Source organism: Oculina patagonica, unplaced genomic scaffold (assembly GCF_052425735.1).
Source record: "Oculina patagonica isolate OP01 unplaced genomic scaffold, crgOcupat unplaced226, whole genome shotgun sequence".
Classification (NCBI taxonomy): Eukaryota; Metazoa; Cnidaria; class Anthozoa; order Scleractinia; family Oculinidae; genus Oculina; species Oculina patagonica.
In genome coordinates this window covers 1-13,716 of record NW_027558066.1, presented here as the reverse complement: position 1 = coordinate 13,716, position 13,716 = coordinate 1, and the positions used below count along the sequence as shown (strand labels likewise).

Genomic DNA, 13,716 nt, shown 5'->3' with positions numbered 1-13,716 from the left:
TAAATGTAATTTAGGCTAAGTTAACCTCGAAGCAATGCTCTCGCAGCAACTTTTGGATGCACGAAGCCCGCCTGCAACCCTGGCGGTTCGCTGGGGCACTCTGTGACGCCTATACGCAGTAGGCAGTTACCGCTGGCCACTTAGAGCTCGGGGTGGCCCCAGGGCCTTCGCAGGGGCTCTTCATGACTTTTCACGCAGCGTGTTGCTCGCAATCATTCGCAAGCTCTTTTCGCTAGCACAGTTGCTCGCAAGCCTCGCTATTTTTGCCTGGGCCACCCTCCCTTGGGTAGGTCTTAGAGCCTCGTGGTAGGTTGGTAAGTATTCCACTGAGTCCTTTAGTGTGGGTGGTGGCCGCTTCAGGGTTACCATGGATACCTCCTTCTCTGCTGTGCATCGCCGGGCTCCACCAACCTTCAGGCACCAACGCCCAAGCTCATCTATTGTTGATGAGTTTAATATCTCTTCGCAGCCATGTATCATGTACATCCTCTATGTATTCAAACTGTCTGTTTTTTATATGACACTCTTCTCCTTGCTGTGTTCTTTGTTCTTAATATTTTTCAGGTTTTTTTGCCTGGATCACCTGGATGGCAATCTATCCATCTGACTGGTGCTATTTCTGGATATATAATTATGTGTAAAAGGTAAGGTATGGCTATACTGGAATATAATTTTCTGGAATAAAATTTGTGACTTTTGTGAGGCTCTGTAGACTTTTGTTATAAAGACAACATCTTGCCAAAAGAGCAATTTTTTATTTGAAGAAGTTAATTGGGAATTTGAGTGAAGAGATGTTTAAAAAGCCCTAAAATTTAGCCTAACCTAACTAAATTTAGCATTCTTATTTTTTTCAGAATCAAGCTTGAGAGTTGGGGGTGTGGCTCACATGTACATGTATGTACAAGTGCAGCTTATACACAAGTCTTTTTATGGTAATTAATGTTCCGCATTAAAATATCTTATGTTATAAATCAAAACACACAACACAAAGTTTGGCGTAATGGGGGACACATACCCTGCGGTTGGCATTAAAAGCGGTAAAAATTGCGTGACCTTTTAAAGCCTCACTTGTCTCCCCAGGACTACGCTGACAGGCAGAACAAGAGTATTGGCAGGTTAATACGTATCGTGTGCCCTTCAAAAGCCTCACTTATCTCCCCAGCACCATAAGCTAGTGCTGGATCGGACAAGAGTATTGGCAGGCAAATAAATAACAAACACAAGCAAGAACAAAGCCAAAAGGCTTGCGGGAAGTCGCTACCAAGACTTAACCCACAGGTACATGCAGGGCATGTATCCCCCCAAGCAAAGGGAAAATAAAAAGGCACTTTAAAAAATAAAAGCTAACCTAGACAAGCTGAGCCAGGAGAACATGCCATCCTGGGAGCTGCAGACAGTAGTATTGAGGGAGGTGTACGAATATACAGTTAATAGTAGTCAGAAGACCATCGCCCTAAGACTTTAATCAGCCAGTCTGGCAAACCAGCAGCAGCCGCTGCCGACGTGGCACCGATGCGGAAACTATGACCCTTAAAACTTTTGTAGGGAGCTGGGCAGCATCCCGGAGAAGAGTTGAGACCGAGGACCTGGTCAGGAGCCGACCTGACTGGAAGGAGAAAAGAGGTCCAGGTGGCGGCTGAACGGCCAGGAAAAAATTTTGCATGGCAGTAACAGTGCACAACGAGGCAGAGGTACACGCAATGGTAAGAGTGTTTCCCTGGTGGGAAAAATCTGTCTTAGAAGCTTTAAGGGTAACAGACGTGTGTTGCGAATTTGCCAGACTGGGGTAGAATGAGATCGCATCTGTAGACAGGTCAAATCGAGAGCGATAATTATTAAAGTGTATATAACAGATTTTTTTTTATTAGCCTGATCAAATCTACGATCGAAACCGATGGAAACAGCGTGTGAAAAAAAAAAAGCTATCATATATCATATCAGCAAATATACAGGTAAGTAAAATGAAAAGGCGGTTTTTAATCTTGATGTATTAGGCTCAAAACGAATTTAGAAGTAGCGCACATGTTGTTGTGATTTTAGTGATTTTAAATCTACGCCATCGCAGCTTTAAAATTCCATGTTCGGTTTGTTTGGTTTATTGAGTGTATCACTGAGCGCATAATTTCTTGTTTGACGTCACGGCTCACAGTGGGGAGCTGGGTCTAGATCGGCCATGACGTCAAAAGCAGAATAGACCCAGCGCGGTTTTGGACCCAACCGGAAGTGAAATTTCACGATTTTAAAGCGCGAAAACACGGTGAAAAAAAGAGATTTCAAATTTCTTTTTTCAATGTTCCCATCAGCATTACACGTACATTTGATGAGGCAAATAAAAAAAACTGTGTCATATTTACTTTAACCCTTGATAGGTAAACTCACTACAATGAAGAAAACTGAAAAAGGCTAGGGTAAATGCGGCCTATACCATGAGAAAGTCTTTAACCCCTTAGTAACCAGCCCTGGAGAAAAGGACGGATGGACAGCAGAACCCTGGGAGTAACAGGTTGACGCAAAATGTGTGACTTACCCAGCAGAGGGTCACCATGCCCACAGGAAATATGAAGCATGCGCACAGCAGCCAGGTAGAGCTTAATTGTACTATGACGGACTGTCCTAGCTAAATATGAAGCAAAATATATAAGTGTCCCTTCTGAGGCAGGTAGAATGTCACCCCGATCGGATACTAGATGCGGTTCATAAAACAGAACTGAATAAAATTATTATAAACCTTTTCTCGCCTGAGCTGTAGGAGCGGTTGGTGTTCGGCACAAGTCCCCAGTTGGCATAAGTTAGAACTTCATCCCTCAGAGAGCCAGAAGGGAAGGCGGGATGGTACAGGGCTGGGGGTCGGCATGGGGAGCCAGTTCCATGAAACGCTGGACCTGAAAGCGGGAGAGGGAGTCAGCAATGCCATTAGAAACCCCAGGGACATGTTTTGCCCATACAAAGAAATTGTGCTTCATGGATAGAAGGACTAAAACCTGAACCAAGTCCATAATACGAGGGGCTCTTGAATAACCAGAGTTAATGATAGCTACAACTGATTCATTGTCGCACCAGAACTGTAGGCTTTTGCCTGTAAAAAAACGGATGCCAAATGGCACAAGCAACCACAATTGGGAGTAGTTCCTGCCATTAAATGCTAATGCCCTGAGCCTTATTTATCTGGAGATGAGGAGGCCATTTCCGTTGGAACCACTTGCCCTGGAAGTAGCCCCCAAACCCCGCATTAAGCGAAAGAAATAAAAATGAGACAGTGTTGCAACACAGTAGAATTACATTGCCAGAATGCATGCATTGTTGACCTTGACTGACCGTAACATGTAGTACGTCACGATCCATTAATTGCGTTTTACAGTTTATTGTAAAACTTTCTTAAATTTTATAATGGAACACAAATCAATTATCTGCAATTTTAAAATTAAGTGAGCAATCTCTTCTCTGAAAATCCGTAAAATTATATGTCATAATCCTTAAATCCTAACAGGGCCTCTCTTGTGTCTGTTTACAGCTTGAATCATCATTGTAAATTGCACCTCAAAAGAAGACAAAACCCAAAGAATGAGAAGGGTTTGTTGTATCAAAATGGCAACAATGAAAAGAGTAAGTATACAATTATTGTAACCACATTGCAGACTGGCTGTTTAATTTGCAGTATTATGCTTTTTGAAGTGTAAACATGCACGTACAGTTTGATAACCTACTAACATGTCTTTTCTTGAAAATAACACCAAATTGATTTAGTCACCCTTCTAGTTTTGTAAACACGAAATTGTTTTTTTTTAATCCAGCTGGTAAATGTGCCCAGTAGTTCCCGCCTTGCCTTAAGACTAAAGCTTGTGTTATTTTGTTTCATGAATTTTGAAACAGTAGCAATGACTGCAGTCTAATTTAAATCACCTGAAACAGTCACCTTCAACAAAGACACTGGTTGCAAATTATCACAGAGCTACAATAAACTTAAGTATATCTTTGATTACTTTTCAGGCAAGAGAAGATGTGTAAATCTATCAAGCATGTTCCTATTCCTGTCCCACAAAGAAGGAGTTGACAAACATTAATACTGTCAAGATGCAGATTGCTTGGACAATGCTTTCGAGCTGCAATAGCGGAAAGGTAACCTGAAATTTTTGCAGTTTTCTGTGTCACATTCGTTTTTGAGCAGAAGGGTTAGAGGGCTTAATTTTTTACAGTATTAGGTAAAGGAATTAGTGAACACATGATGCATAATCTAAATAAGACTGCATTGACCAAAACCCTTTCTTCTTCTTAATTTCCTGGAATAAAAGTTCTGACTTTGTGTGGCCCTGTTAGGGGGTCTGTCAATAATCCCTAATCATCTAGGTAAATTTTGGAAATCATTCATATCCCAATTAAAAATAATAACCCTAAAAGTGATGACTGATAATAATCTGTATTGTAATGTACATAATAATCCGGGGTCTTTTGTAATAAAGACAACATCTTGGTCAAAAGAGCATCTCTTTCTGAAGAATTTGGGAATTTGAGTGAATAAAAGCTTCAAAAGGTAATTTGAGAGTCAATTAACGTAGTAAATGCACAGCATAAGATTAAATCTTATTGTGCATAGCAACCAACTACTTTAACTTAGCATTCTTATTTTTTTTTCAGAATCCACCTCGAAAGTTGGGGGTGCAGCTTATACACAAGTCCTTACAGTAATTTTATAATGGAACACAAAGTAAATAATCCATAATTTTTACATTTAGTGAGTAGTCTCTTCTCTGAATACCCCTTATATTCCATAATCCTGAAACCCTAACAGGGCCTCTTTTGTGTCTGTTTACAGCAGTGAGCTTGAATCATCAGTGTGAATTGCACTTCAAAAAAGAGAAGACAACATGTCCCCGATACATTCTCTTGCGTGTGTACATGTTTGAATTTTTGCCCTGTGTACATTTCTCCACTACACCCCCTGCTTCGTGTCCCTTCAGTGTGAAGAACACACGATTTTGTCGCTGCTACATGTCGCTGTAACATGTTCCTGTGTGTTGTCCACATGTGTCCATGCAGAGACCTTTTAAGATCTTAAATAAGCTTGTGTTATTTTGTTTTATGAATTTTGAAACAGTAGAAATAAATGAAGTTTATTAATCACCTGAAACAGTCACCGTCAGCAAAGACATGGGCTGCTAATTATCACAGAGCTACAATAAGCTTTAGAACATATTTGATTACTTTTCAGACTTGAGAAGAAGTGTAAATCCATCTGGCATGCATTGATCCTTTTCCTGTCCCACAAAGGAGGAGAGCTAATGTGTAGTTGGCAAAAATTTTAGTACTGTCGAGATGCAGATTGCTTGGACATGCTTTTAAACTGTAAGGGCAGAAAGGTAACCTGAAATTTTGGCGGAGTTTTTAATTTTTACAGTATTGGGTAAAGGGATTAGTGAACACATGATGAAATAAAACTGCATTGATTGAAACCGTTGAAAGATCCAAAGTTGTTTACAAAGGAGATTGTTCTTGTGGCATTGATTACATTGGTGAACCTGTGAGAAACTTAGCCCATCACATTCTTTCACCTGGCATGTTCTCTCCTCAGCACAGACATTCCACAAGCGTAGGTTTGTTGAGAGGCTTAAATGATCCAACAGTTCTGCCCCAGCTTGAACAAACAAGTTATTTCTTATGTTTTCAAACTTTTCCGAACAGGAGTTACATAAGATATATATGCTTGCATGTGGATGGTTTTACATTTTAATTTTACAATATTTAACTTTTTTAGCCATGTAAATGGTTTATGTAGTTATCTTGATTTTACCATTCACCACTGACATCAGTGACAACAGTTATTTTGTAAATTTTTTGTAGCAAGAATCATACCTTGGGCAGTTTCTATCAGATTTGCAATGGGTATGATTGAAAAACCTGATAATTGACACTCCTCCAGGTATGTGGATAATTTATAGAGTGTAATTATTATTTAAAGGGATTAAAGGTACTGAGAAGAGAAGTGTGGTCTCCAAATGGTTAATGTTCTAGACTTTGGATTGAAAGATCTGAGTGTAAGACCTGGCTGGGTTATTACCTTTTTGTTGTGTTTTTGGGCAAGACACTGATAAATTGATGTTGCCTCCCATAAGCCAGTGTTGCAACAGAATTATCAGAGTGAACAGACAAAAATATTTGCCTGTGATTGACTAGCATACCATAATTTTCTACTTAAATGGCCTTGCCTTGTACAACCTCTTAACAGCTGCTTTGGAATTGGCTAATAAATGGGAGGGCTAATTTCTGGGTATGGGAGGTGCAGTCCTAGGGTGGGTACTCGAAGTATACATGACGGGGAGGGAGGGGGGGAGGGCGGGCGGGGGGTCAGCTTTATATTGCAAACCCCCAAAAAATACAGAAGCCTGAAATTTTAGACCCAGAAAAAATACCTGGCATAAAATTTCCAACCTAAAAAAAATACAAGACTATACCTCAATACTGTTTTTTTTTTCAATTGAGCAGAACTTTTAAATGCACAATGCTAGAAAAGTTTGAATGAATATTTTTCTGATCCACTGATTGCAACGAAAACCTGAATGAATTAGTTTACTTGGAGATAAGACCCAAAAAAATACACATACTCTTTAAGAGCTAAAAAAATGTGACAGGTCTCTTGGCCCCCCAAAAAAACCGAGCATGTATATTTTCAACCAAAAAAATTCGTCAGACCCCCCGTCATGTATACTTCGAGTACTCCCTCTGGGGGCGCAGTGGCCTAATGGTAAGCATGCCGGACTCCGGACATTACAGGGTCTTGGGTAAATGTACAAATGGGTACCGGCGAAATAATGCTGGGTGTACCCTGTGATGGACTAGCATCCCATCCAGGGAACCAGGATAAGCTCCAGCAGTATTAGTGCCACTGGTTCAAGGCTGCCCTATATTTCCGGGTGGGGCTTACAAACAGAATACCGGTAATAAAGGTTTCGAATTGAGCCATAGCAACATTGAATAAAAAATGGTAGAGGGGGCTTATAACAATGTTAAGCAAAATACATATTTTTTTATTATCTGGATGTGCATAGTTAAGCTTTAACCAAATCAAATTCATTTGAATATTTGGAGCGATATTAGGAGAGGAGGCTTATATTTTCTGTCTAGACAAAGATGAGCTTTTTTCTACTGCGGTCAGATAATGAGATACTTGTGTCAGAAATCCTAGTGACCCCATTCAAGTAGCCGCTCTTATAATCTGTATGTCAGTACATTTCAACAGTAATTGTTCAAGCTATGGATCAATTTGCTTGCAAATCTTCAGTATTTTTCAACTCTCTTTGCAGGTTTTTGCAGGGTTTTTTTCCACAAAGTAACAAAGTCCTCAGAGGAAGGGCAGTGCATAACTCACCAACACTCAATGTAGCAAAGTACAATTACATCCAAACTGTATGTTACAAATGACTAACAGTGAAGATCATGAAAGGACATTGATGTAGTCAGTTGGATATGCTGTGTTTGGAGTCCAGACAAGATTTCTTTTCTACTAACAAACAATATTGAGAAGATCAAGTGATCATCTACTGATTTCTCCTTACATTGTTTGTCCACTGTCCATCAGTCAAGTGATGAGAACAAAGACAATTATCAACTGGAGAATACTGTCTTGATAAACCACCAAATTCTCAAAACAAACATTAAACGAAATGTATGGGAATTAGTAAGGAGAATTGAAATGAAAAGAAAGAATAACTAAACAGCATCTTGATCAGGAACAATCTCAATTGCATTTACTTTCAACACACATTTACATAATACAATGATGAACAAAACAAAACCAGGTTCATCTATGACGTCTTCAGCTGGTTGCCATAATAGATTTGAATCTGGGATGACTTTATGTAATCATGCATGAAAAGTTAATCTTGCTACCAGCTTCCAAAAGACAACAGCTATATTAAAAAATAACCAACATAAACAGTAATATAAACTATACACTGATAACAAAATATCATTATTAAATACTTTAAGAGAAGATGAGCAATAAAATTACGTAACATTTCAATGAGCACATGCCATACACATTTACATTTGAAAATGTTACAAATGACAATGTGCAGGGTTAAACGTTCATTGAAAAATTATGTAGTTAAATTGCTTGTTTAATCTTAATGTATTTATTTAAATTCTTTAGTTGTTATAAAATCTTTAGTTGTTATAAATAAATACTTTAAGATAAAGATAAGCAATAGAATTACATAAAATTTCAATGACCCCATGCCGGCATGCACATTTACATTTGATATTTTACAAATGACGATGTGCAGGGTGTTCATCGAAACCTTATGTAGTTCAATCGCTCCTCTTAATCTTTATGTATTTATTTTAAATCTTTAAATAGCTGTTAAAAATAATAACTTAATTAACAATAAATATAATTTAAAAATAGAAATAAAAACTTGGCACCTGCTATCAAGGTATTTTTCATGTGTGGTTACATGAAATCATCTCACTTTCAACTCTTACATGGCAACCAATTGAAGAAGTCACAGATTTAACTTGCTTTGCAATTTCTTATTTCATATGTGAAAGTGTGTTAAATTTAAAAGTAAGTGTAGTTGTTCTCGATTGAGGTATTTGTCACTGAGATTTGTACTAGGATGTTTACATAGCCAATAAATCTAGTACAGTCAACTCTCGTTATAGCAGACATGCTCAGGGTATCGTTGATTGTCCATTATAGCGAGAGTCTGTAATAGTGGGAGTCATTTCCAGTCAAACCTCTTTCGCCCGGGATCTGAATTTTGTCCGTAATAGCGAGTGTCCACAAGGCAAGAGTTGACTGTACTCAGAAACTATAACAGTAAAGTTATAGTTATTGAATCGAATAGAGTTATGAATCGAATGAAAATAAATGTCATTTAAGTTGTACCTAGAGCTGTCTGAATTGTATTCTAAGGAGAAGCTGGGGGAGGGGCACAAAAAATAAAGACTAATACAAAGCGAAGAGTCTCTAAGGCTCCCCACATCGATCCACCATCAACACCCCCCCCCCCCCCCCCCCTCCCCATTAGAAAAAATGTTCCGCAGTCCCTGGTGATTAGTAGGATTGCAAAAAAACGCAACAAGTTACTATCTTGAAAGGATGGAGTTGGAGTGGAAAAGTTAAGGACTGGGTGGGGGAGTAGACTTGCTTACAGGTCGAGCTCACAGGGTCTACTACCACCAAACCGGAAACGAGATGCGAACGACTTTTAGAAAGTCTAAGGACGGCTAATAACGAACAGGAGTCGCGTACTTTTGCGTAAGGATCAATGACCACTCAATAGGCTAGTTTCGAATTACGCTCCACTAATCACAAACAAACAAATAAAGTCGAGGTTGTGAAATAATTTGAATTTCTCTATATTGTTTCATTCTTCTGGACCTCAACTTCACTCCTTTTTCCTTCCCTCTCCCCCTCCCCCTCACTGTGTTTTCAGCCACGTTCCTACTACCCTAGGGCGCGTTTCTTCCTATTCCCAATCCACTCCTCGGTAAGGATCCAAGATGGCGCCCGATCAAAATGCGTTCGAATATGCTCGCTAATTTGATCATCTCCATTTCATAATTATTATTTCTTAAATATTTTTACTTAATTTCAATATTTAAAATTTATTTAAATTTAATTAAAACAGACTACCGTTAAATTCCGGTTATAAGCCCCCCCCCCCTCCCCCGCTTATAAGCCCCTCCGGTTATAGGCCCATCTACCTGGAAACAAAAAAAAAACATCCGATTATATGCCCCCCGGATATAAGCCGGGCCACCTCTGCTGTATGTCAGTACTGAACAGGGCTAAATGTTGCTTTATTATGCGTTTTTAACTTAAAAGCATATTTTGATCAACACTCGCTTGGCTCGTTTCGAAACGATGTTTTTATTCCGCTTCTAAGCCCTCCCGGATATAAGCCCCTCCACTTCTACCTTGATTTGATAAAAGGTGTCTTCCGAATTTTGACACAACACTATAGTTCTGAGCCATATTTCGGCAGAGAGCGTTGAATGAGGGCTAGTTTTAGCTCGAGGTGAACGTTGATTACTCTAATTTATGTCTTTTCGAACCAAGAAGACTGTATTTACGGCATTTTGTTCAAATTATGAATTCGACTGATTTAATTAACTTAGTACAACATGAAATAGCATCAACTGAAAACCAACTTATTGCGCTTTTCAGTGAAATGCGAACTCTGAAATTCAATCCTCAACCAACGGTTTACGCTTTTTGCTGCCGTCAATCATCTTAGCGGACCTCTCGGGAAACAGACGTTCACTTCACCTGGGTCAAAAGGTCACGTCTCTCGATTGTGATTGGTAGCTTTCAATCCATTTTGTTTGTTTCTGTTTTTCATGGTTCGCTAGCTGTCGCCATAATTATGATTGACGGCAGCGAAAAATGCAATCGTTAGTTGAATTTTGAATTTCAGAGTTCGCATTTCACTGAAAACCGCAATAACTCAGAGACTCAAAGGACAGTGCAGAATGCAATGGAGTCGACAATTGAAAGTATTGTTTTATGTTCGTGTTTATTTGCCGTATTTTACTTGCAATTAGATGCTGAAACACCACTTGTATTCCTTCCCGGGTTTTTTGTTACGCTAATCTTTGCAAACGTAACACGATACTTCTGGTTTTTTTTTTTGTACCAAGAGACTTTTGTTGTTTTCCTTGAAAATGCCGTAACGTGACCTTTTGTTCGTTTGTCTCTTTTTTTTTTTTTTTTGTTTCACGGCGACATCGAAGGCATTTGTCTTCCTTTCGATAATAAAGCCAATTATTTCACTTTAATTTAATTAAGTTGCGGATAAGACCGCACGAAAGACGTTTCTCAAAAAGTAAAGAGCAAATCTAGACAAAAAACATCTCTTTCGAAAGGTTTTTTAAAACGCAGTAAAGCTAGGATATTTGTTTCCTGGTTATCAGGAGTTTCACGCCGAAAATCCCGGTGCAAGTTTTTGCATTCCTAATTACGAAAGCGCTGTGAAAGTCTAAAAATCTAATTTAATTAATTTGCGGTTTTCACTTGGCGCCGCGAAGTCTGCAGGAATCCTACAACAAACACGCAATACAAGCGATGTTCATGAGAGTTCCAGCAAAAAACGTAGACTAAACTGCGCATGCGTTTGGCGTAAAGTACGTTGCCCTAGAACGTCGAGTAGTAACACAAGGAGAGCAAAGGGTTTTCTGAAACAAAAATATACCTTTGAGATCTTCATATGAAAGTAACGTAGATGTGCTCCAGGTTTTACCTAGGGGTACGGTCAGGTGCTCCCCACACCCACCCCCTCCACAAGGAATAATTAATTAATTGATATTAATTAATTAATTGACTATTAAAGTTTACACCATAGCGCTTTAGGGGTTTAGGGGTTTAGGGCTTTAGGGGTTTAGGGGTTTAGGGGGTTTAGCGGACGACAGCCCAAACAAACCATCACAATAGTGCATTCTGCACTAAAAAGTGCTAGAGCGAGAGCTGAACTGAAGCTTTCTAAATCCATGCATGGTCTAAAATGAACTATCAACAGGCATTTTACATCGACGTTCGCTTCATTTTCAAGGAATTGGGGAATAAAATAACTAAACAATTCATGACTCAGCGAGACAATTTGATATGTTTCAGGTCAGTTCACGACCGGAAACCACGCATATCAAATTGCTTCTCGCTGACAAATCACAAAACGCGCTGATCGCTTACTGAGCCAAACGGCAAAATAATCATCAAATGAAGAGAATTCTACTCACATAAGGGTTTCAAGTGAAAAAAAAATCGTTATAAAGGGAACCAATACCTCCGGACATTACAACATAATTTTTCTAAGTCTTCAGCCAAGGAAGAGTTCAAGCCGAATATCGCCCTGACCGCCTTCAAATCAGCCCTAAAGTCTAGTTCCGAGTCCTAGTTGATGTGGCTGAAGACCTTTGCTGTCTGAAGCGAGCACAACGTTATTTGTACCAAGCAAAACGTACCGAGTCAAGAGTTCAACCCGTTAAAGCTTTGTTCTAAGGTACAATAACAGCCGACGCAAAACTTGCAAATCGTTAGACTTCCGCCTTCATAGGACTTAATGATGTCCTCCGGCAAACTCCCTTTAGACAGTAGAATGAAAAGCTAGATCACAACTGTTCTACTAGTTCGCGCGCGCAACTGGAATTCAAATGATAGAGAGGGGTTGGAGTTAGAGACTGGGCTAGACTAACCACAAGTAAATCTAAGGAGAGAGAGAGAGAGGGGGGGGGGGAGAGAGACAGGGAGGAAGAAAAAAAAAAGTAAGATTGAAATCACTACATTAGACAGAGCAACATTTCATTGGAAGAAAGCCGAACAATTCTCCGTATCCTCAAAAAAAAAAATGAAACCTCATACATTCCTTAACACCCCTTTTTATAAATCAGGTTAGATATAAACCTTGCTTTTGCTTTGCAATGAAAGTGATTCATTTTGCCAAAATATAAAACTGCAAGAGAAATGTGTGACTGAAGATTTATATTTTGAATAAACCCAATTTTTTTTCCTCTCTGATACAACTCAATGTTGTTTTAATAAAAGGCCAATGATCATGTTCAAGCACAGGCGTATTAAATTCAAGATAGTACAGTTGGATACTGTTTCATTTTTTCTTGTTTTATTTTAGTGGTCTTTGGAAGTGTGATTGCCAGTGTTGCAGTCAAGATGAATTGCAAAATAACACACAGCTCCACCAGAAAAGGAAGTTTGAAACAGTTACAGTGGAACCCCGATATAACGATCCTCGATATAACGATATTCCCGATATTACGATGAATATTCTATGTCCCGGCAAAAGTTGCAGTAAAATGTATGGGACAGAACCCCGATATAACGATCTTCGATATAACGATATTCCCGATATAACGATGAGAATTTAGTGGACCGAACGCAAAATCATCCCCGATACAACGATATTATCAGTACTTAGTCACAAGTTAAGCAAAACATTGAATTTAACACAATAGCTTTACAGTAATCGAGTTATCTCTAACGTTTTTGTCAACAGCTTTGTACGATGATATACGAAAATGATACAGTTTTCTAAACCTCTTTATCAACTTTGTCTTCATTATCCTCCGTATCATTTAATAGTTATCTTAGTTTCAGTATCTTTGACTAGGTTTACCCCGATATAACGATATTTTCAGTTATTTTACGGCCATATCGTTATATCGGGAGTTTCGATCTAACGATTCCTCGATATAAAAGATATAATTTTACCGCTCCCTTAGCATATCGTTATATCGGGGTTTCAAAGTATAATCGCCGACTATGGCAAGCTTTGGTGATGGAAAACAAGGAATAGATACAGTTCAAAAAACTGCACAGAAGCCTTTTAAATGTTACCAATGTCACAAATGTTTTTTAATAAAGAAATCTTCCTTAGCATCTTAGAATACATACTGGAGAGAGGCCCTTCTCGTGCAACCAATCAGCCGATGAGTTTTCAGTATGTTATGCCATCTCCAGGAGCATGAAAGGAAACACACGGGTGGAAATCCTTTTACATGCAGTCAATGTGACAAGTGTTTTAGTTATTTAAGACGTTTCCGGAGACATAGACTTGTGCACACAGGAGAGAAGCCTTTCAAATGTAAGCAGTGTGACAAGTACTTTGCTCAATCAGGAAGTCTACACAAACATGAGCGGACGCATTCAGGGGTGAGGCCTTTTACCTGTGACCAATGTAGTCAAGGTTTCTAAACAGCCCCAGTCACTCA

At 39.0% G+C, this 13,716-nt stretch overlaps 1 long non-coding RNA gene across 6 annotated transcripts; it reads left to right on the top strand.

Annotated features, from left to right (window-relative positions):
- Positions 1-6: 6 nt before the first annotated feature.
- On the top strand, positions 7-8,880 carry LOC144640267 (uncharacterized). Of its 6 annotated transcripts, none has more exons than XR_013568316.1 (10): positions 7-644; positions 855-932; positions 1,869-1,952; positions 2,370-2,582; positions 3,512-3,603; positions 3,988-4,116; positions 4,633-4,679; positions 5,207-5,354; positions 5,836-5,914; positions 7,296-8,880. It is a non-coding gene; the product is annotated as an uncharacterized LOC144640267 (long non-coding RNA). The 6 variants fall into 5 exon arrangements; XR_013568321.1 differs by having other exon boundaries at positions 7,306-8,880; XR_013568317.1 differs by having other exon boundaries at positions 3,512-3,607; positions 3,993-4,116.
- Positions 8,881-13,716: the final 4,836 nt, after the last annotated feature.